Source organism: Mus pahari, chromosome 1, assembly GCF_900095145.1.
Source record: "Mus pahari chromosome 1, PAHARI_EIJ_v1.1, whole genome shotgun sequence".
Classification (NCBI taxonomy): domain Eukaryota; kingdom Metazoa; phylum Chordata; class Mammalia; order Rodentia; family Muridae; genus Mus; species Mus pahari.
In genome coordinates, this window is record NC_034590.1 from 23,571,852 (window position 1) to 23,595,825 (window position 23,974).

Here is a 23,974-nt window from a genome sequence, read left to right on the forward strand (position 1 = left end):
CAAAGTTGCTGATTATTGTTCATGGCAGGAAGACTGAAAGATCCATAGCAGTGACTTGATCATTGCACATGACACACAATGCTAATACAGCATTGCAAACAATAAGGCAGTGCAATGAAGTCATGGCTGAGTCTATAAACATCTGGTTGCAGCATGTCCATGGTTAAGGGGAGAGAGAAAAATGAATGTGTGTAGGCTTACTTATATTCAACCCCTCTGTATACTTGTATGATCTAGGACTCAAATATGGGGAATTCAGTCTTCCTATTCAATTAGTGCAGTCAAGACACTAGTTCATTTGGCAGAGTCTTACAAGGCGATTCACTTTTATGTTAAGTTTGTAAATAAAAACCACCATTCCCCAGTAATACTTGGTAAAGTGGGGAGATATTTGGACCTAAAGCGACCTGATATTCTTAACCTTTATTCTGTGCTGTGGAACTCCCATTTAGACCAAAGCCCCCCTTTCACAAAGAAACTCAGCAAGTCATTGGTACGATTCAAAGCAGGAGAACCACTTAACTTTAGCTGGTTGTGGTGCTACACGTTTGGAACATTAGTTGGTTGTGGTGGTACACGTTTGGAACATTAGCTGGTTGTTGTTGGAAGCAAGAAGAGTAAAGTAAAAGCTAGCATCAGTCATATGAGATGCTGTCTCAAAAGACAAAGAAAAAACAAGGGAAGGTCGAAAGCAAAGGGTCATATTAGTCCTCCTGTCTCTGAGTCTTGACCATAACTGATCTCTTGAGACTTTTGGTTTACCATCAATATGCCATGCCACATTCAGTAATCAGATATAAATAAATATTAATAAAAATATTTTCATTGCTATCCAAAAGGGATCTCAGCTGGAATCTCCCGCACACTCCCTATCTGCTCATCAGTACATTTCACTGAGAACTTTTAACGTTTGTGCTGATCATGTTCTCTTTCTGTCCACTAACAAGTAGGCCTTCACAAGTGACCTAGGTTTCTTTGCTCTCCCAGGCATCTCTGCTGTTGGAGTTGAGAAGTACTGGCCTCCACTGTGAAGACATGTAACTTATAGCTGATGCTTGGAAGTTAGACCTTCTTCTTCTTTTAAACTTTTGAGATCTTATTCATTTGAAGGTTGTCTTAATGCTATTAAATTCACAAATATGCTATTTTTTATTTCCCAAATCTAATTATCTAAAACACACATTGCAAACATACAAATATCTATTCTCTCCACATGTCAGTGCCCATTCATCATTGTTTTGGAAATGGGGGGAATAGATTGCCCTTAAATTGAAAGCCAGTAGGTGTTTCTTTACAGTTAACTTTAGCAAAATTCATACAGAATAGTAATTAACAATGATCATCTTTACTTGTTAACTCACAAGGAAACACCTTCAAAACTGCATTTTGTTTCTGTACTAAAATGTAGAAAAACTGAACAACACAAATATTGAAAAGTTAAAAATTCCTTAATTTTTTTATTCCTGGTAACCACTGGATCACAGAGAGGTCATGGAGGTGGATTTGGCAACTTTATGGATCGTGGAGGAAACTTTGGAGGTGGTGGGGGAAACTTCGGTGGAAAAGGAAACTTTGGTGGAAGAGGTGGCTATGGTGGTGGAGGTGGTGGCAGCAGAGGTAGTTATGGAGGTGGTGATGGTGGATNTAATGGATTTGGAGGTGATGGTGGCAGCTATGGTGGTGGTCCTGGTTACAGTAGTAGAGGAGGTTATGGAGGTGGTGGACCAGGATACAGAAACCAGGGTGGTGGATATGGAGGTGGAAGAGGAGGATATGATGGTTACAATGAAGGAGGAAATTTTGGTGGAGGTAACTATGTTGGTGATGAGAACTATAATGATTTTGAAAATTATAGTAGACAGCAACAATCAAATTATGGACCCATGAAGGGGGTCAGTTTTAGAGGGAGAAGCTCAGGCAGCCCCTATGGTGGTGGGTACGGATCTGGAGGTAGAAGTGGTGGATATGGTAGCAGAAGGTTTTAAAATAAAACAGAAACGGCTACAGTTCTTAGCTGGAAAGGGAGCGGGGAGTTGTCAGGAAAGCTGCAGGTAACTTTGAGAAAGTCATCCCAAATGCATTAGAAATTAGACCTTCTTACAGGCCACTAGTGGTGGGAAAGGTTTCTGTTAAGATATCTGTTCATCTCCAGCGCCGGCTCATCCGTAGAGCCATCTGCAGTACTTTCTTGTTCTGATTTGTATCCATGAATAAAGAAGGTATTCCGTTTGCCAATCACCCCGTTTAACTCACTTGACTGAAGAGCCCTGAGCTCCTCCTGTATGAATAATCAGACCTGACTGACTGATGGACGGACGGATGGACTGACTGCCTGACGGACGGACGGACGGACTGACTGACTGACTGGTGCAGGCTTTCTGGTTAATTTCACATTCATCGCTCTTCCCCTTTCTCCCTGTTCCTGCTGCTCACATGCAGCCTACATGGACAGCCCCATTTTGGAAGGTGTCATTCAGAAATCAGCCTAGACCCCAATAGCTCAATTATTGACAGTTGTGTTATTGGTCACTGTCACTTCAGAACAGGTGAAGCTTAGGAAAATTTCCAGAAAGTACTATAGATAAAGTAGTAACTTCAAGTCTTATTTCCAGGGGCTAGAGAGATGACTCAAGTGGTTAAGAGACTACTTTGCAGAGGACCTGAGTTTGACTCCTGGAACCCATTTAGGTATCTCACAATTGCCTATGACTCTGGCTCCAGTGGTCCAGTGGAATCCAGCCTGTGGCACACATGAACACATGCACCCCAGCCCCGTGCTTGTGCATCCACGCTCGCATGCACACACACACACACACACCCCACATAAAAAAAACAACAACAACTTATTTCTAGTCCTAATCCTCTAAATGTAAAATGATGAGAAGTATCCCAGCAGTATTAATCTGAATACATCTTTAGATTACTTGATCTTAACCTGTGGGTCAAACAGTCCTTTCACAGGGCTCTCCTACAACCATTGAAAAGCACAGATATTTATTTATATTACGATTCCCAACAATAACAAAATTATAGTTATGAAGTAAGAACAAAAATAATTTAATGGTTGGGGGTCACCACAACACGAGAACTGAATTAAAGGGTCACAGAATTAGGAAGGTTGAGAATTTCTGCTTCAGTGCATATTGTTTTCATCTTCTGTAATGTTTGCTCCACCTTTTCTGTTGAGTTACATCTGTTAGATGAAGATATTACCTTCATCTTCAATATGATGTTTTTATGACCTCACAGTTTTACATTCTAAATAAATACTTCTTGAACCTGTAATTAAGTAAGTAATTAAGTAAGTAAGTAAGTAAGTAAATAAGTAAGTAAGTCTGGGATAGTCATTGAGAAATAAAAAAAAAAAAAAGGTAATATTGTCTGTCACTGAAGAGTTTATATGAAGAATAAATAACCGAATTACATCCAGGAATTGTACTTCAATGTTACCTGGGTTCTAATAAAGGTGGAATCAAAGAGAGAAGAACTTCCTCTCACAATCTAAAGATAGGCACACAGGTGAGGAAACATCTGATTCCTAACATTCAAAGGAAAAACAAATAAATTTGTGTATCATGTCTTACTGATTCTATAGCAATAGTAGGGACCATGAGGAGTTTGGACAACGTCCAAAGTCAGGAGATGCTCACACTACTTAGCCACACTGAGGAAAGTCTTGTGTCCTTTCTTGTGTGGCTTGTTACATGAATTCAGCCTGGTTTCTCCATTTTTTTTCCTGTATCCATGTCTGTATTTAAGAGTAGTCACATCACTCTGGTTCTCACCTTGGATGTGGTTTGTATGGAACTTTCCAAAGCTCTGTAAGATCACACAGACAGCAATCATCCATTCTTGTGGATGTTCTAGAGATCTTAGTGCCAGCAGGGCCAGCCAGGCTCCTTAGACAGTTCTAAGTAGGACCAGTTCCAAGTCTCTGCTATTAATTTTGGTAGTTTCCTTGGTCCTTACTTCAAAACTCCAGGCTGAACCCAGGCTCTACCACTTCACATGTCTGGATGCAAATGCCCTTATCCCATGAAGACTTCTGTCATATTAGGTCTGGGGTCTACCCTGCTCCAGTGTGATTGTATCTCAAGAGATTCATTTCTACTGTTCTTAATTCCAAACAAAGTCACGGTCTAAAGTACTAGGGAGTCAGGAGTCGAACACCCCAATACTGGGGATATCTTTCAGTTTGGAAAGCCCGTTTTATCTAATAAGTATTTGAAAAATGTGACGAAACAGGGGCTTAGAATAGTCTCACCTAAGGGCCTGCTCTCTCTTGCTGCCTTGAGAAACCTGTCACATGAGCCTGTGAACAAGCTCAGACCGGTCTGCTGGATAATGAGAGACACAGGGTTCACTGCCTCTATGACAAGCTGACAGTCAGCCACTCTCCATAACACAGAGTCTGGGCTGACTGGCAGCTGACCTAGATGGAAGTGCAGTAAAGATCAACTAAGCCCAACTCAAGTCGCATGGAGCTAAGTAAGCCTGCTGTAACCAAAAAGTTGGAGCATTTTGTTGAACAGTCATGGATAATGAATTGCACCCGGAAGGGCATCAGAAAGGTTTAACTTCTTAACTCTCCAGTTTTTCCTAAATTTTCTTGTGTTGCTAACTGGTAGCAACAATAAATTTGCTGAAATCACCGACTACTCCGATTTGAGCTGTTCAATTGCACTGTTCCCGAGGCAGATTCCTGGGGTTAGCAAAGACATTTCTACATTGAAAAGTGTCATAAAGACAGCACCCTATTCTACTCTTTGGGAAAGGGAAGAAAAAAGAACTGCTCCTAATTAAAGTTACCATTCCTTCATAGAATCTAGAAAACTGTCAGGTTTTTTTTTTTTTTTTTTTTTTTTTTTTTTTTTTAAACTCACCATTTATTTGCAAGCAAGCAGATGTGTAACTCAGCAAGCTCACCATCTGTCTTTCAGATCATAGATATATCAGTCATAACTTAATATGGATTTTTTTACTTTAAATATTTTATCGCATAGATTCATTGCCTTGCAAGAGAAAGGACACTATGTGATTTTTGCTTTAACCTCTCAGCAGTGCAGAGAAACACCATGTATGCTTCCCAACTCTCTATGCTTTCTTCTGTTCACAGTAATGAGGAAAGGCTCATGCTTTCTTGAACAATTCTTTTATTTTGCTATTTCTTCCTGCTCTGCCACCTTCTAGCAGACTCTGGTCTACCCAACTCTACTCACGCCCCTCTCTGCTGGTTATTTTGCTGCAGGCTGAAAGCATCATATTTCCTATGACATGCATATCTAGAAAGGCAACACCCACGTGCTACTTTGGCCTTTCCTTAACTGTGTTAAGGAGTCTAGCCTTCATAGACATAATAGACCTTTGCTGTATCTTCAGTAAGAATAAAAGCTCCAGTAAACACAAGATTTATTACCATTCTCAAGTTTCCCATGCCCAAGGTAGAAAGCACTGAAAAGCCTGATTTTACAGAAACAGAATTACCTAGAATCAGAATGGAAATACAAGGGGACATTGCTGCAACAGGGCTTTACCTGGGAAAACTACTATTAAAGTGCTCAAGAAAAGCAATTATTAAATCCCACTATGTGCCATTAGCAAGATCGTGCCTGGGCGATAAAGAGCAGACACAGAGGATTTGCTCTCACACTTAAAACCTCACTTAAGTCTCAAAGCCAGCTGTTGGAGAAACTGTTGGCGATGGCTGAGGAGGTGACCTGATTCCCTATAGGTTCTCCCTGAGTTGATGGTCACATGGCTTTCTAAATGCCTTTTGCTAGAAAGTGCTTGGTCAGGAAGATGCCTACTGGGCCTTGTTTGTTGGGCTGGGGTGTGCCTGGGTGGTGGACATTGCTATAGCAATGCCACTGCTTCTGGAGAACTTCATTGTGGGTTAGTGGTTTTCCGAGCCCTGGTGTCTTCGTTTGAGTGCAGCTTATCTACCATATGTGTTGTTTGGAATTGGGAGGTGTGGGACTTTTATGTAGAGTCAGAGGCCATTCGTTCAGATGAAGGTCAACCGAATCTCTCCTTTGGGAGTGGTTAAAGTGTTTCTTATGGGAATCTGTTTATTTCTTGCCTCAAAGCCTGACCTGGCCCCTCCTGGTCTCTCTTTGGCTTCTTGCTTTGAGATGCCTTGTTTCCCTACATGGTCCCATCTTTGCTCTCAGCCATCACCCATCAGGCGCTCGTCAGAGTCTGACCACTATGTTCAGATTTTAGCAGCCACCAGTATCACTTAAATAACTACTTTCATCCCAAAGCATTTTGCCCCAAGTGTTATGATATGGTATCTAAAATTGGAAAATACAGCTAGTGCACCTGAGTACAAATTATGAAAAAGTCCAAAAGGCTATAATATCTCAAACAAACGGATGAGTTCAAATCCTAATTTCCCATTTACTGGTAGTTATTGTCAATTAGTTTCTTGCATAAAATGCTGATGGTGTCTTTCACAATCTCTTATCATGAAGCAGGACATGAAAGAAGGTGCCATTCTTTGACCTCCACATACATTTGGAAGAAAATAATTGGACATCTTGCTGCCACGAAAGACATTCTGCTATAAACACTTACTTTATCATTTTCTGATATAAAATATTATTAAAGTAAAATGCAAAATTATAATTAAAATATATTTAAAGTAAAGAACAACTTAAGAACATATAAATAGGAGACATGCTTGAAAGGATAGAGCAGGTTAGAGGTCTGAAAGGGACTGCTCATGTCTAGACAGTACAGGAGGAAAGTTTAAAAAAGTTATAGTTCAAAAATTTCCAAAGAGGTCATGACCATATTTTATATGACCTCCATTTTCATTCTGTCTAAATCTAACTCTTAATCTCTTTATTGACAAAGTAATTTATCATTTCATAGTATTAAAGTGTTTTTCTATTATCCCACAAATGTCAAATATTTCATTTTTGTTTGTTTGTTTTCATGTGTGGAAACATGACATGCATGTGGGGCATTCATGTTCACGTTTGTGTAAGCACACATGGGAAACTGAGCTTTTGGAGGCCCAAGATTCATATGGGGATTCCCTATCATGAACTGAAGCAGAGTCAAACAGCACACTCTGAGCTTCCCTGTCTAAGACTTTCTAGGCTAGAGATAGAAACTGCTCTGCTACACCTACTTAGCCCTTACATTGGTGCTGGTGAGCCATATGTCTGTCCTCAGCCCTGTATAGTTTAATTGCTGAATCATTTCCCCAGCTCAAAAGCTAATTTTTTAAAAAAGAAGCAAATTAAAATGTCTTAGCTTTCTAGTCCTCCTTTTAATTATTTCAAAAGTAAGTTTTCACTCACCTATCTATTATCATCTTCCTGCCTCCCTCCCTCCCTCCCTCAATACATACATACATACACACCTGCCTGCCTGTATCTGTGGATGTGCATGTATGAATGTCCATAACCAACCAACCTACCTATCTGTCTATATGTGTGTGTTGTTTTTCTACATATTGGTATAAATTCACACCCATTATCTATCTATTGGCCTCACATATATACTTGCACATGTATACATTTATTTTAAGGTCTACGTTTGAGGATATAGATCTTGCTTCATTTGAATGACACCAACACTATCTTTCTTTACATGATTTGTCTTTATTTCTTCACCCAGTTCCAGGATACCCAGTGCTTTGCAATCCCTTGTCGGATAGAACTGATCATTTCAAGGGTGAAGACTCAAGCATACATCACCTTCTCCATGCCCCCTTTTTAATATAATAGAAACACTTAATCAGGGCTTGTTTACAGTTTCAGAGGTTGAGTCCATTTTCAGCATGGTGGGGAGCCTGGTGGCATACAGGCAGACATGGTATTGGAGAGGGAGCTGAGAGTTCTACATCTGGATCCCCAGGCAGGAGGAAGAGCAAGCCATATACCTGGCTTTGACATCTGGTACCTCAGAGCCCACCCTCTGTGACACACTTCCTCTCACATGGCCACACCCACTCCTACAAGCTCACACCTCCCAATCCTTCTAAGTAGTGCCACTTATTGATGAATAAGTGTTCAAATATATGAGTCTATGGGGCTGTTCTTATTCAAACCACCAACTGGTTCCAAGATTTCTACAAAGGTAAATCAGGTAAAGCAGCCTTTGTGACTGTTCAAGTTTAATACCGCAGAATTCTGAATGTGGTGAAAGCTTATTTGCTTTTTATTTTGTAGTTAAATGAAAGACATTTAACTTCTCCATCTCTCGATCCCGGTTTATCACTCTCTGCTCAAGATCAACGGCACATTACTGATTACAGAGCCTCACCTGTGCTTCTGTCACATCTACAGAAGAATCCACATTGCATTTTATGCCTTTGCCTTAAGCAATCTGTGTCTGTCACTCATTTATTTAGGTGCCGGTCTTTTCTAGATTTAGAGCTATTTTCAAGAAATTGAATACAATTTGGGAATCATAAAACATTGATTGAACAAATAAAATAACAACATTGATGGTGATGACAGTAGCTAATTTTTCTTATGCATTTCCTGTCTTTCATGTGATTTTTTGGCTTCCTATTTATGTGAAGTGATTTTATAGACATTAAAACTCTATGAGACAGATATTGTTATGATTGCATTATAAATTAGGGAATGGAAACACAGGATATCTGTTCAATTAATTTCTAGGTACCAAGATTCAGAGTCAAAATTGAACACCATCTGTTCTCATAGAATAGTTAAATACTACTTTAGGCTGCCTTTTTTGTGGGCGTGTATGAAAAAATTGTGAAAGAAACAGTTGGAGGGAAACATTAAAAGAAAAGAAAATATCCCACTCAAAATACATATTTACCTATTATCACACAGACTGTTTTATATCACTGTTCTGGAACCTGAAAGTTTGAGTCTTGCTTAGACTAGCCTAGAAAATTCGACATCACAATATAAGTCCTTCTCAGTGGAAGAAGAATCCGGGGGACCCAGCAAGTTCTATGGACGCTAACACAAGCCAGCTAGCTGCCTTTGGAAATGGTGATGGGAAACAGGCAGCTGAATGTGGAGTTCTCTAAGGTTGGATGAGTTAGTCAGTTTTCTATCCCTATAATAAACACAGGTTATGAGCAATTTATGAAGAATAAGGTTTGTTCAGGTGTTCAAGTCCATGAACAGTTGGTGCAAAGACATTTTACCCGTGATGGCACATTAAAAGGAGTGTATGGCATAACAGAAGTCTTCCCAACTGGAAATCAAAACAGAAGCTAACAAGGCTGGCATCCCAAAGGACAAGCCCAAAGTGACATACAAACTTCCATTAGGCACAACCAACTAAATTCTCATAGAGCCTAGAAGGAACACATTCTCTCAATACCTGGGCTGTAGTCTAGTGAAACCCAGTTCTGATTCCTGACTTCCAGAAGTACAAGAGGATAAATTCATTATTAGGAAACTAATATTCCACGTAGAGGAGCATGATAGCATATGGAATGTCAGCCTAGAAGAAGCATGATTTGATATGTTAGCTGCAACAGGACAATCGGACTGTCACTTTTGGCTTTGATGAGAGGAGGGACAGTAGATATCATTGTGTTTCTTTTGTAAAGATGAGGGTTAGTCTACATTGGAAACTTCTAGGTCCAGGGAGGTGTTGGGTTAGAGGGCTCATTTTGAAGATGTAGCATTATCTTTGAGGCAAAAGCTGATGAAAATGGAAGGGAGATAGTAGGAACAGATATGGAAGAGTTAGGATTAAAGAAATGACCAAATTGGTAGGTAGTGACCTTTCTTCTTTTCTTTCAGTATTTTCCATTTTAAAATTTTTTTATTTGACATATTATTTATTTGCATTTCAAATGTTATCACCTTTCCCCGTTTCCCCTCTGGAAACCCCCTGTTCCATCAGCCCTCCCCTTGCTTCTATGAGGGTGCTCTACAACCCACCCACCCACTTCCACCTACCCGCCTTGGCATTCCCCTACACTGGGGCATCAAGCCTTCCCAGAACCAAGGGCCTGTCCTCTGCTACATATATGGCTGCAGTCATGGGGTCCTCCATGTGTACTCTTTGGTTGGTGGCTCAGTCCCTGGGAGCTCTCATGGTGAGGAGTGGCATGGTGGTCTGGTGAGTTGATATTGTTGTTCTTCCTATGGGATACAAACCCCTTTAGCTCCTTTAGTCCTTTCTCCTCCATTGGGGACCCTGTACTCAGTCCAATGGTTGGCTGCAAGCATCTGCTTCTGTACTTGTCAGGCTCTGCCAGAGCCTCTCAGTTATATCAGGCTCCTATCAGCAAGCATTTCTCGGCATCCACAACAGTGTGTGGTTTGGTGACTGTATATGGGATGGATCCCTAGGTGGGGCAGTCTCTGGATGGCCTTTCCTTCAGTCTCTGTTCCACACTTTGTCTCCAGATTTCATCCTGTGAGTATTTTGCTCCCCCCTCTAAGAAGGACTGAAGCATCCATGCTTTGTCTTCTTTCTTCTTGAGCTTCATGTGGTCTGTGAATTGTATCTTGGGTATTCCGAGCTTTGGAGCTACTAGCCATTTATCAGTGAGTGAATATCATGTGTGTTCTTTTGTGACTGGGTTACCTCACTCAGGATGATACTTTCTAGTTCNATNNATTTGCCTAAGAATTTCATGAATTCATTGTTTTTTAATAGGTGAATAGTACTCCATTGTATAAATGTACCACAGTTTCTGTATCTAGTCCTCTGTTGAGGGACATCTGAGTTCTTTCCAGCTCCTGGCTATTATAAATAAGGCTGCTATGAACATAGTAAAGCATCTGTCCTTGCAACTGACAGACTCCAAGGGAAACTACTGATCTCTGCTGTATGCACTGAGACTGCTTTGACCTGAGCTGACTTCAGAGCACTCTGACAGAAGATACATTGATAATCACTTGTTAAGGTAACAGAAACCAATGACCTTTATAATGTGTACCTGTGTGCATAGTGTGTGTGTGTGTGTGTGTGTGTGTGTGTGTGTGTGTGTGTGTGTGTAATAAAAGTATTTTTGTGTAGTGGCAAAAAGACAATGCTTAGTAGCTAGTGATAATAAAATACTAGCTTAACAAAATCAATTTTAATTTCTACAACTTATAGAAAACTCTGCTTGGCCGCATTGAAGGGTTAAGTGTGCAAGAATATAGCCTTTTTTTTTTTTCCAAACGCTAAGCTTCTGAAAGTAAGTTTAATCAGAGGCTTTCTAGGCTGAAGAGGCACTGGGTACAGAAGGAATAGAAATACTAAAATGTATCCACACACAAGTTAAAACTTTTCTCTGAAAAAAACAACTGAAGTAAAAATGAACAGAACAAGTTAGAAACCCAAGACAATCAAGTGTGAGTGGTTGAAGTAAATGGCCTGGACAATCCACGAAGTGGAATTAGAACAACAAATGAAAAGTATTTAGCCTCCTCATAATCCAAGAAATGCAAATTAAAATGAGATTCCTATTTTGCCCATAAAATTAGCAAACATTTTTAAAGCCTTGTAATATCCATTACCACTTTCATAAATGGCTAATTGCATATGAATGGCACAATGCTTATTAATTTCCAGTCTATATCTGAAAAGTTTTCTACATAAATAATTTAATATAAAATGATCCTATATACAGCCTTTTCCATCTGAGTGTTTCCTGTATTATCCCAACATTTAGATACACTCTGAATTTCAAAACTATTAAGGGCACTGAACATTGTGATAGCATTGAATTAATATGGTATTATCGAGCAATTTTAGCATTCATCTACAAAGTGTAAGTTATACCCTGATTAGAAAATGAGGCTCAAAGGAGTGAACCTCTTCAGTAATTTTAAAAATGTTTTTGAGAATTTTGCACAGAACAAAACAGGAAAAAGAGAATAAAAGGTTTGCTTGGAAAAACCTGTCTTTATTATGGCTTGTCATTTTTACTGTTTGGGATCTTACTTCTATCTAGTAATCATGAATTATTTTATGATATATATTTATTCACTAAACATGTACTTAACTTTTATAGGGAATTCTATAAAGTTTCCCAGCCAGTGACAGAAGTTTTTGAGGTTCTGAAGAATTTTGGTGGTGGACGTATGTCCTTGGGAGTGATGTCACTGTTGGGGGTTTCTGTGTTTTATCCCTGATACCCTTTGTTTTTCTGATACTTCCTATGAACCTTAACATGAACGTCATCCTCTCCTACTCATCTTCAGCTACCAAGGCTTTCTGTTCACATACGTGGGATGAGGCCAGTAGTTTACCTCTGACACTGTGAGGCTAAATATGCTGTTTCTCTCCTGTTCTTTGTATCAGGAACTTTCTAACTGTAAAGAGAGTACCAAGTGCATGGGCCATCTGCTATATTTGACAATCACATAGGAACAAGCTATAAGTCTAGTATAAAAATATTGTTTGGAATCCTTTATATTTAACAGAAACATGTAATCAGTGATGCTATTGGTAGAGATAGTTCCTTTGCATTGGCTTTTAAACAGTGTATTTCTTTATCTCTCTTTGTCTCTCTTTCTCATTGTTTTTCTCTATCTTTATCTCTCCCTTTTCTCCCCCTTCCCTATCTCTCCCCACCCCTCTTTTCCACACCTCTATCTCTCCTTTCTCCCATCTCCCCTATCTCCCTTCCAGCTTTCTATCCCTTTCCCTACAGTTCAGATTTAAGCCAGGACTTCACTCAAGTGCAAGTGCTCTGTAATTGCATTACATCATCCATACTCATAATGCTCCCCAAGCCCCCTAAATGACAGCGTTTCTTTAGTACAAATCTTGCTTCCACCTCTCTTCTTTTTCTGCTCATACCAATTTAATGCCAAACACTAGAAGGAAAGAAACAACTGCTTCACTGTTAGTGTTGCAAATTTAAAACACATACATGAAAAAGATGCCGCATCACCAAGTAGAACTCAAAAGAGCTTAAGTCTCTCTGAGAATCTCAATACAAGGAAGCGGCACAAAGACAATATTTACCATGTCTTGGTTTCCAATCATGTGAGGCATTTGGTTTCTAATGCCAATTTCATTTTAAGTTAGCCTTCACTAAAATGACTGAAGAGGAGTTTTACAGCCGGGCAATAGGCTATGAAAGCTGGGTTGTCTCAGCAGCTGCTTGCTGCCTGATACTGACAATGTTCACAGACACTCTCATCTTTTATAAGATGCTGTCTGTAGTCTAACTTCCTCCTTACTAATTACATAACATGTACATAGTTTACACATCGTATTCTTGGTCCTCAGGCAGGGCTAGAAATAGGGAGATATCAGCCTTATTGAAGAAATGCCTGGGAAGTTTTTTCTTTTTATTAAAAATCTAGTCAAATACAGCTCACCATTTTTATGTTGTACTTTTCCTCATCTGGACTGTCACAGCTGTCAAAACTATTGTCCTGCAGGTGAGTCCATGTCAGCCCCACCCACCCTCTGTATATTCATCCATCCCATTGAGCTTCATGTGCTTCTGAAAGCACTGGTGTTGCCTAATGCATCCTTTCTTGTAAAGAACATGGTCTGTTACAATGGGCATAACATACTCAATGAGATGGTCACCATCTGTTCTACCCTCCAATTACCAAAACAAATGGAAACCAAAACCAAAGGCTTCAGAAATCCTGGATAATAGTTTCTGTTCTTAGTATCTTCTGCCTGATGTGAGTTTTATTTTTAATTCCCTTTGGAGCCAGTTGTAAGAGGAAGCATATTTTATTTCCATCAGTGAGACACAATTAGAAGACTCAGATCCAGCAATGAGAGAAAATTACTCTCTGCAAGATGCATGTGGGAACATTGAACACCCTGACCTCTGCTGCATAGTACAGATTTCTGCTTAGCTTTGCCAAGCTCACATAATGCTGGACATAACATAATTAAGTTGAAACTCTCGGAGGTACTGTTGCCTGGGGAACAGCAATGGACTCACACAAGATGGTATTATATGGCCAATGCTTCTGCCCGGTAGAATGGGCGCACAGCTAGATATGATGCAAAATAAGATGATTAGGGGGGTATGAAAAACAGCATTGAAGGTGACTGAAATGAGAGGCTATGGGACATGATTTTAAATTAATGTGATTCTAAAATAGAGTTAAGGTTATGAAGGCAGCATGAGCTTTAGAATACTGAAATACCAGGATTCTACCAACACACAGCCATTGAATGGAAAATGAGAGAAAAGTTTCTGAATTGGATGTCCTCATTCCAGAAGCAGATATCATATAATAGACAGGATCCCCTGGCGTGCCCAACACCAAGACACCAATTATTTTTATAATGGGCAAGATCTATTTCTTTTGCTATATTGTTAATAAATGACAGGCGACTGGGGAACTGTAGCTGATTAGGGGCTGTATATCCGACATGACTGACAGCTGCTGTTCCGATTCTGCCCCATAAGCAGCATGGTTTCCAATGCTATGTCTTTAGTCTCAATAATAGCATTTGTATTCTCTAATGTCTGATAAAACTCTCTGGTTTTTACATATTCTCCACTCTTAAATATCATATTTACCATTATACAGCACAGAACAGATCAAACTATAGGATTTTGGAACTAATGTTTACTCTCTTGTGTGCTTTGTGAGAGTTTTTCTGACAGTGGGAACGTAAATAGACACATTGAGGCTTCAGCCTGTCCACAAAAGGTCAGCATCAACTGAATGGTTCCTATACCGGAGGGCTCACATATGGTCCAATCATATCACACTAGGACTGTCCCCAGCTTGGATGAGCTTGGTAGCTTTACCTCTTCAGGACAGTAAGCCGGCCTGATTATCTAGTTTCAGTTCACCATCCCCATAGGAAGTCCATCAATGCATATGTGGTTTTGTCCAGTTGTGGCTAAAAGTTCAGGCCCAAATACAAGCTCTAGCTACCACCAGGTGACCCCAAAGGAGACGCTCCATAGAACTAAATCAGTTCCATCCTCACAGACATGGAACCTTGATACCTAATACTAACACACTATTAGGCTTCTGAGTGCTTTTTATTAGTATTTCTAGGACTTATACTTTATTTCATGTTTTCTAGGCAAAGGTTATTAGCAGCCATGACATGCTTACATCAAATCTCTCAAAGTGTAATTGAAATATAGCAAAGTACATGTTCATATGCACATTTTAAAAACTAATATACATACAATCTTATGAAATAGTGGGCCATAATCAAGATAGAAAACTGTAATCATTTTCACAGGTGGTTTTCTCTCCATCTTGAATTCCCTTGTCCAGACCAAGCATCCATTGATCAATTTTGTGTCACTATAAACTATGTGACACCTTCCAGAAGTTAATGCAAATGGGGCGATTCAACTTGTGTCACTTTGCTAGCTGTCTTTATTTAGCGTATTCACCATAATTTCCTCCCACATTGCGCATGCCTTCTACCTTAGTGTGCTTGTTACTCTTCGACTGAGAAGGATACTGTGTGTACACTGCATGCCTTGTTTAGTCATTGCATGGCTGATGGACATCTGGGCTGTTTTCAGAATGGTGCTAGCTTTGGCAGTTCTTTTCTGAGAGTCTATTTGTGCTGGATGCACAGTCTCAGGTAGCGCGCCTTACAATGACAGCAGGAACTCTTACTCAGCCAGCAGCTTTCTGACATCTAGAACGGACACACTAACATTTCCAAGAACTGATGAATAAGTGATGAGCAACAGAAACAAGGCTCATTTATTTCCATGTTTTACTTCCTTAATTATTTTTATATTAATATTAAATAAAGACAACTTTTTAGTTTAACCAAGAAACATAAAAAGGCAAATGACCATATCAGACCCTGATTAAATTTTGTAAAGTAATTCATGAAAGGATACAGCTAAAGGCAGGCATTTTTGTTAATGACTCCATATAATCAATTAGAAGATGCAAGCTTTGCCATCTTTTTGCCTTTTGAAAAGGTGGGTGATCTTGCAGTTAAAGCACAAATTTTGTATCTTTTTTTACCCCCCCCTGGTAAATATATAAGATATATTCACACATCCACATACAAGAACACAATGCACAAATGCAAAGCAGCAAGTGTCAAGACATTCTGAGTGAATAAATTGACTCACAGAAGCCTACAGGTCATGCTTATTACATCTCGGGGGGGGGGGGAACTGCAATGGATAAGTCCATAGAGACAAAAGGTAGCACTTTCCCTTAGGATGAGAAGAGGAAGGAATGGGATGGAGAGGATTCAAGCTCTGTGAGCAACTCCCTGCTCATCAACCCAGTCAGTACTGACCACACTGTGGTCCAACCCATGCCTTCTAGAAGCTGAAGAAAATTAATATACATTGCAGGTATTTTTAAGGTAATGCTGAGGAAGTAAACACATACATTGACCAAAAACCCCCAGGCTAAGCTTTACTCTGGTGCAGCAGGAAGAACAGAGCTTTTGAGCTAGGCTAACCCGTTTGAAATTTAGGATAAATAGGTTCGAACCCTTGAAAACAGTCTCACCTTTGAATTTGATATTGAGTCATGTAGGGCCGAGGTATAGCTCACTTGATACAGGGTTTGCCTGGTTCACATGAGGCCCCAGTTTTGTCACTGTGCTGTATAAACTGGGTATACTGATATGCACCTCAAAGCTCAGGAGACGTGAGGTGAGGACAGCGGATTCAGAGGTCAAAAGTCATCCTAAGATAAATAATAAATTTGAGGCATACACACAAACACACACCTTGCAAGTATGACATTATGATAATAGTACTTAGCTTATAATATTGAGCAAGTCTATATATGTAAAGTGCCCAGCATAATGTTTAGACCATACTGACTTCTGAGTAAATATAGGGACATTTCTCTCCCCAGGCCGTCCATCATTGTGAAATGCATAACCTTTAATTACATTTGGCAACCCAAGTACAAAATCCCTCTTATATTAGGGAAACATCTGACTAATGGGGGAATTTTGCAGGAATCATGGAGTAGCTATTTATCTGGTACAACTGCATGTGGACTACCTGTGGCTGTTGTATTGCAATTACACCATGCGGTGAGGAAGCCCTGAAGACCTATTCCAAATAAATGAAGAGAGAAAAATACTTTGATTCAAATGTCCGAGGTAAAATTGAAACTTCTAAAAATCCAATTAAAATCTAGATCAAAATGTAAACTTGGCAAGTGAGAAGAATAGACGCCTTGTAACCAATAGTGTTCAGTTGGGAGCTAAGAACTGTGTGACTGAAATAATAAAGCTCCAAGTGTGGAGTCAGCTGGGGGCTGTTCCTCACCTCTGCCTCAATGCAGGACTCAGACTCAACCCATTCTCCTTAATACCCACAGTTTATATCTCCAAGAAAGTGAGCAACTCCATATTTTCACTAGAGGATCTGTAATAAAAAAAAAAAAACTAATTTGTACATAATCTCCACACATAGTGAACACATAGGGCACATATTTCAAATTTCTCATAAGAACATTCATTTTTTTTTATGTTTTTCTCTGCAGGAACTAGGTTATCTTTATTTTTTTTCTGAGAGAAAATTCAATTCACATCCTCTTTCGAGATGTTGTAAGATGTTAGACATGTAAAACAAGTCATAGTACAGTCTTTAGTTTGGAAACAAAGAGTCAGCGCAGATATAGGAATATATATACTCTGAGAAGGGCCACATTGGTCTTCCCAGCCTTGAGTGCTGTCTGTGACATGCCTAGCTCTTGGGTCTGGGGTATTGGTGTGTGGGAGCACTAATCAGGTTTTCATGTGGCTGGTAAACATGTCTCGTTGGTGATTGGTGATGAAGAGAACATAATAGCCACTTGATGGTCATTTTCCTATAAGGTATCTACTTGGGTACTTTGTCCATTTTTTTTTCTTTTGCTATTATGTGATTCTGTTTTGCAGGTAAGGTGTCCAACACTTATCAATAGAGGCTTTGAAAGTTTTTCCACCCATCTGTAGGTTATCCTTTTATTTTGTAGTTCCTTTATTGGATAATACAATACCAACTGTTCATTTCTGTTTTCTTGTCTGTGTCCTGGTTCATAGCGAGTGTATCATTGACAAGGTCAATGTAAAAAAAGAAAATCCTATGTTTTCTTCTTGGAGTTTGAAAGTTTCCAGCATTTAACCCCTTTTAGTCCATTAAGTCTTTAACCCAGGTCTCATATTTGTGTGTATGTTGTATATAGTATGTGCCTGCATTCTTAAATGTGCTTGTCCGTACTTCACAGGCCATTCCTGATAAGATTTACTGAAGAGTTTATCCTTTCTTATATTTCACATCAAATGTTAGCATTTCTATTTAGGGACATATTCTTCCATGTTCTCTGCTACACGCAGTGTTTTGTTATTAAGTTTTTTATGTGCTTTGATGTTTGGCCTGAATGTATGTCTGAAGGTGCCAGATCCCCTGAATTTGGAGCTACAGACAGTTGTGAGCTGCCATGTGGTGCTGAGAATTGAACTCAGGTCCTCTAGAAGAGCAGCCAGTGCTCTTAACCACTGAGCCATCTCTCCAGTCCCAATATTCAGTGATTCATTCATTCGTTCATTCGTTCGTTCATTCATTCGTTTGTTCTAAGGTCAGTATCATACATTTTTTTTTTGTTAACAGAGCTTCAAAATATAATTTTTAATGGGAGAACATGATACATCCTTCTCTGTTTTCTGTCTCACGAACTCTCTGCTTATTAGGGTATCTGCAGTCCTAAACAAGTTATAGGACTTCCATTCCTGTAAATGCTCACTTGAATTGTGCCAGGAGGTTGTATTAAATTTGTAGACAGCTTTGTGTACTCTGTGCATTTGGGAGCCTCAATTCTTACTGGTTATCTCTTTATTAATCTGTGTCTCCTTCATTTGGTTTCATCACTGCCTTACTTTCAGCAGACTGACCTTTCACCTGCTTTGCTAAATTTATTCCTAAGCCCTTCATGTTTCTTGATACAATCACAGCAAAGTTTTAACAAGCAAACTCCTTTCCTGTTATCTGGTAGTTAGTTTATATAAATCAATGGATTTCATGTTGATTTTTATCTACAATTTCACCAAACTTAGAAGTTCTGACACTTTTTTGGTGGTGTCTTCTGAGAACAAAATAAAATAATCGGTCTTCCAAAGGGCAGCAGTTTGAAAAGAAAAGGGGGAAAAAAATAAATGCTGGTCCATAACATTAACCATATTCATGGGGTTTTAATTGAGATGAAAGGAAGCTGGGATCTGGCTTCTGTGTGACATTGGATGCCACAATTTATTTTTCTGTGACTATAGCTGCAGAATGACGGTGAGACCCTTGGCCCCTTGGCTGAAGATACTTCACAGATTTACTGAATTGATAACTAAAATATTTTAGCTAACCAAGAACAGATGACTCAGAAACTGTTACCAGAATAGTCTTAGCATATCTACATATTGCTCTGCATGAGAAAATTGAATGCTTTAGCAACCCATAAATGGTTTCCATGTGTGTAAAAACCGCATGGAAAAATTAATCCAATAACAATAAGATTATCGTATCATTTTTAGGAAAGATCTCTCTTTCTCTGAGATGATGGACTAGCCATACACTACTTACAAGTTCAAGAACTGATTAGCTCCCCCCTCCCTACCCTTCCTTTTTCTTTCAGCCAAGGTCGTGACTTTCTTTACTGTGATGAGTCCCAGGTGAGTTAGCCTCAGCCACTTCTCTGATATGTCCCATGGTCTCTTTTTCTGTGATGTTTACCCCGGTGATCTCTGAAAAGAATGTTCTAGTTCAAATGATTGGTTTGGCCTCAGATACCTCCTTGAGGGCTTTTTGACCTCCCCATTTATAATTAATGTATTATTCCAAGCATTACATGATTCTAAAAAAATGACAAAAATTCTGTATTCTTTATTCTTTTAAGTTGCTCAGGGAATGCTGAGAGAGCTACAGAAGCTTAGAAAAAGAAGACCGAGCCTTTACTTAAGGTAAATACCTAAGAATAAAAGAAAATAGCAGAAATTCTTCAACAAGAAGGTCTCCAAAGCCACGCTGTGCTTTTCCCTCGGTCTATAGAGAGCCCCTAAGCCACCATCCTCAAACTGAGATGGTGATAGTAAAATTCCTTCCGTGGGGGAGATGCAAAGCAGCGTTCATGTTCTCTTCCAAGGTTCCAAGGAAAAACTGCAGCAGGATTCTGCTAGAGTTGACTTTGAGGAACCAGCAAATTAATTAGGCTCCCTTGCAGAGCCTAAGTTAAGTTAGGGCGTGTCTCATCCAACTGGTATCACCTGAAAACCAGCCTGGATGTGGGCTGTCCTAGTGGCTACATAGATGGAACCCGTGTTCTGTTTATCCCTACCTTCCATACTCTAGCCTCACCCCCAGGCAATATTCAGCATTGATGGACAGTAGAGAGCATCTGGATCCACAGGCAAGAATCCTCTGTCCTACTCTGCGCTTCTTTCCCCAGGTGTAAATCATCAACTAGGCCTGATGCACGCTCGATCTTTTGAAAAGGACCACAGCTGAATTCTCTTGCGCGGCTTGAAGGACAGTATCTGAGAACAGATGGCATGACATGCTATAATAATCTGTGACCAAGATTATTGAAAAAGGTTTTGTTTAGTACTATTCTCTGACCAGTTTGATACCCCCAAGTTATCTCAGATTTCTGTTTTTATTGTTATACAAAGTAAGATCAACACTATAACTGAACACAAATGAAGCTTGGTACTTAGTGTTGGTATCCTTTTGGTAACTGGCTCTTTCTATTGAGTAGCACACCAGGCCAAGGGGACTCTTGAAGGAGACAAAAGATGACACACAGAAGCTCCTTAGCTTTGGGGCATACATGCTGAAGTAGGGCTCAGAGAACACCACATAGCCAATGTGGTTTTTCTCATTTGTCTGCCTTTCCAGGTTGCTTGATTAAATTCCAGTTTACTTCTGAGGTTGTCTTTCAACAATCTACTTCTTAAGTGAAGCCTTTCGCTGTGCTCTGTTATATTTGATCCTCCTTAACTGATTAGGAAATGAGAGTACTTGTTGACCAAGAAACCTACTCAACCTCAGAGTTAGAACAGGAGCTTGCCTGTGAATCAAGTACTTCATTCTAGAAATCAAAGCGACCACCTCTGAGTCAGAGCAGGGGATGAGATGCATTGAGAATACGGTGATTTGATGCTCGCTAGCTCTCATGTGCTCCCTCTGAGATAATTGATAATATAATCTCACTTGAAAGTAAAGAAGCAGGTATTCTTTTTCACAATTTGTTGGAGTTCTTCCTTACGGCTGATATTGAAATTAGACCTACAATTAGACTCCACATCCTTGGGTCCTGTCCTTGAACATTTTGGGATTCATAGCCATGCCTCAATGTGCTCGATTTTGGTATCAGAACCATGGCAAAAGCATTCTAAAACTAAAACTTCATCTTTTTTTTTTTTTATCATAATGAGCATCTTTTGCATTGTAAGCAAAAGTAAAAGCATAATGGACATTCCTTATCTCAGAGATACACACAGTTTGAGTGCATTCTTGCAGAGAGCCATAACTAATTGGATGAGTGACGCAGATAAGAGAAAGGTACAGAACGCATATACCCACTAGAGTCTATTTGAATATTTAATTGTTTCACTCTGGAGGCATGCAATAACTCTAGTTTGAGCTACTGAAAGTTTTCAGAATACTTGATGTTATAAAACCACAGAAAGAAACAAATCTACTGTTTGATACATTTCTAAAGCCACAGTACAGTGGTCCTTCACCCTCATCTTTCTTCACCATTATGCTAACCTTGGATTATCCTTCCTGGCTTGCAAGATCCCCATTAGATTTAAAAGCAAAAGACATCCATTCTTCTTTATACTATTATCAATATGAAAACATCCCCTTCTCTGTTTTTCTATAGTCTTACATCTGCCAATGTTAAAAAACACTTTCTGAATGGACCAGGTCTCAGACTTAAGACTCTTTCACTGTATCCCTTCGCTTGACCTCATTCACCTTCCCTTGACCTTGGTTGCTTTCAAGGTTCATGGGTACAAGGTTTTGTCTTCAATGGGAATTTCCTCACTGAACTCTAAATTAGTACATATAATACCAATTAAAAATACCTGCCAGGCTATAGGGGCACTTGTTCCACCATGTTCATAGTGACTTTGTTTGTGATAGCCAGAAGCTGGAAACAACCCAGGTGTGCCATGACAGAAGAATGGATATAGAAAATGTTGTTCATTTACACAATGGAATACTACTCAGCAATTAATAATGAGGCCATCCTTAGTCTTGCAAGCTACTGGATGGAACTAGAAAACAGCATCCTGAGTGAAGTAACTCAGACCCAAAAGGACATGCATGGCATGCATGGTATGTACTCACTAATAAGTGGATATTAGCCAAAAAAAAGTACAGAAAAACAAAATACAGTCCACAGAACTCAAAATGGTCAACAAGCTGAAGGGCCCAAGTGAGGATGCCTCAGTCCCACTTGGGAGGGAGAAGAAAGCAATCACAAGGGGGATGGGAGAGAGAGAAGGATCTTGGAGAGAAAGAGGATGGGGGCAGGGGAGAGGGGAACATGATCTGGTATTGGATAGATGAAAAGGACTGAAGCCCCGAGAGCCAGCAGAAAGAATGGAAACAGGCAACCTCGGGAGTTAGGAGGTTTGGGGCCCCTCCAGGATGCACCAGAGACCTGGGAGGTGAGAGACTCCCAGGACTCACAGGGAGGACCTTAGATGAAATGCCTTTCAGTGGGGAGAAGGAACTTGTAGAGCCCTCCTCCAGCAGAAAGACAGGATATCAAGTGAGGGATGGGTGGCCATCCCACAGTCAAAACTCTGACCCATAATTGTTACTGTCTGAAAGAACTGCAAGGATGGAAATGGAGAGGAGCCTGAGGAAAAATAGGTCCAGAGACAGGCCCAAAGTGCAATTCAGCTCAAGGCGGTGGGGTCCCAAGGCCTGACACTATTACTTAGGCTATGGAGGACTCACAAAAAGGGACCTATCATGACTGCCCTCCAGAAGACTCCAGAAGCAGCTGAAAGAGTCAGATGCAGATATTTACACTGAGCTATCTCACCAGCCACTGCTTAAATATCTTAGTGAAGGGTTATCATATAAAATACTTCATCTCTGGTACTCACAACACCAAATTATAAGACACACACACACACACACACACACACACACACATATATATATATATATATATATATATATATATATATATATATAATCTCAAATTCATCTCTTTCTTTTAGCTATTGAGTTCTTACTCTATCAAAGAGGTGGGTCTCTAAAAGAAGAAAGCATTAATAAGAATTTTTCTTGCCTACAAATTATGCATGGAATATATTTTCAACAATATTTGGCTAAGTAAATGGATGTGAACAGCAATTCAAATGCAGTCCCACACTGCAGTGGTTGAAATGGGAAATATCCCCCATAAGTACATGTTTATGGATATCTGGTCCCCAGCTGATGGTGCTGTTTGAGGTGGTTATGGAACCTTTAGGAGGCAGAGCCTTGCTAGAGCAAATGCTTCACTAACCAGTGTAGACATGGTACAGTAGTCAGATCCTTGTTCAACTTCCAGTTTACTCTCTGCCTGCTGCCTGTGGTTGAGAATGTGATTTCTCAACTTCCAAATCCAACCATCTACTGTCATGGCTCCATCTTCATAATGGATTATTGCTCTGGAAACCTAAACCAAAATCAACTCTTTCATGAGTTGTCTTGGACGTGTGTCTTATCATGTCAATAGAAAATAACTAATAAACCCATGGTTAGTTGTAACGATAGTGTATCTTCAGGCTCTTTGTGACAGGTCTGAATTATGATCCTGTCAAATAGCTGGTTAGTTAATAAAGATGAACTTTTTTGTCGGTTGTGTTTGAGTTTTTGGGATCACAAAAACTCAAAGGATGGAGAAAGATTTGTGCTAATTCCTCACACAGCATGACCAATCTTTCTTGCCTCCTCTTTTTCTAAAAGCTACCTCAATATTCCACCCCATCCTACACTGCTAACCTCTACTAGCTCTTCAGTTCCCAGGGACACCAGTTCTAATTCCACTACATGGATGATTATGACTTCATTGGTGAGTTGGCTGTACACTGTGATCCA

The 23,974-nt window shown here is 39.7% G+C and overlaps 1 pseudogene; it reads left to right on the plus strand.

Moving 5' to 3' along the window:
- The first annotated feature begins 1,623 nt into the window (after nucleotides 1-1,623).
- LOC110336204 overlaps nucleotides 1,624-23,974 on the plus strand; it is a 116,784-nt pseudogene continuing 94,433 nt past the window's right edge.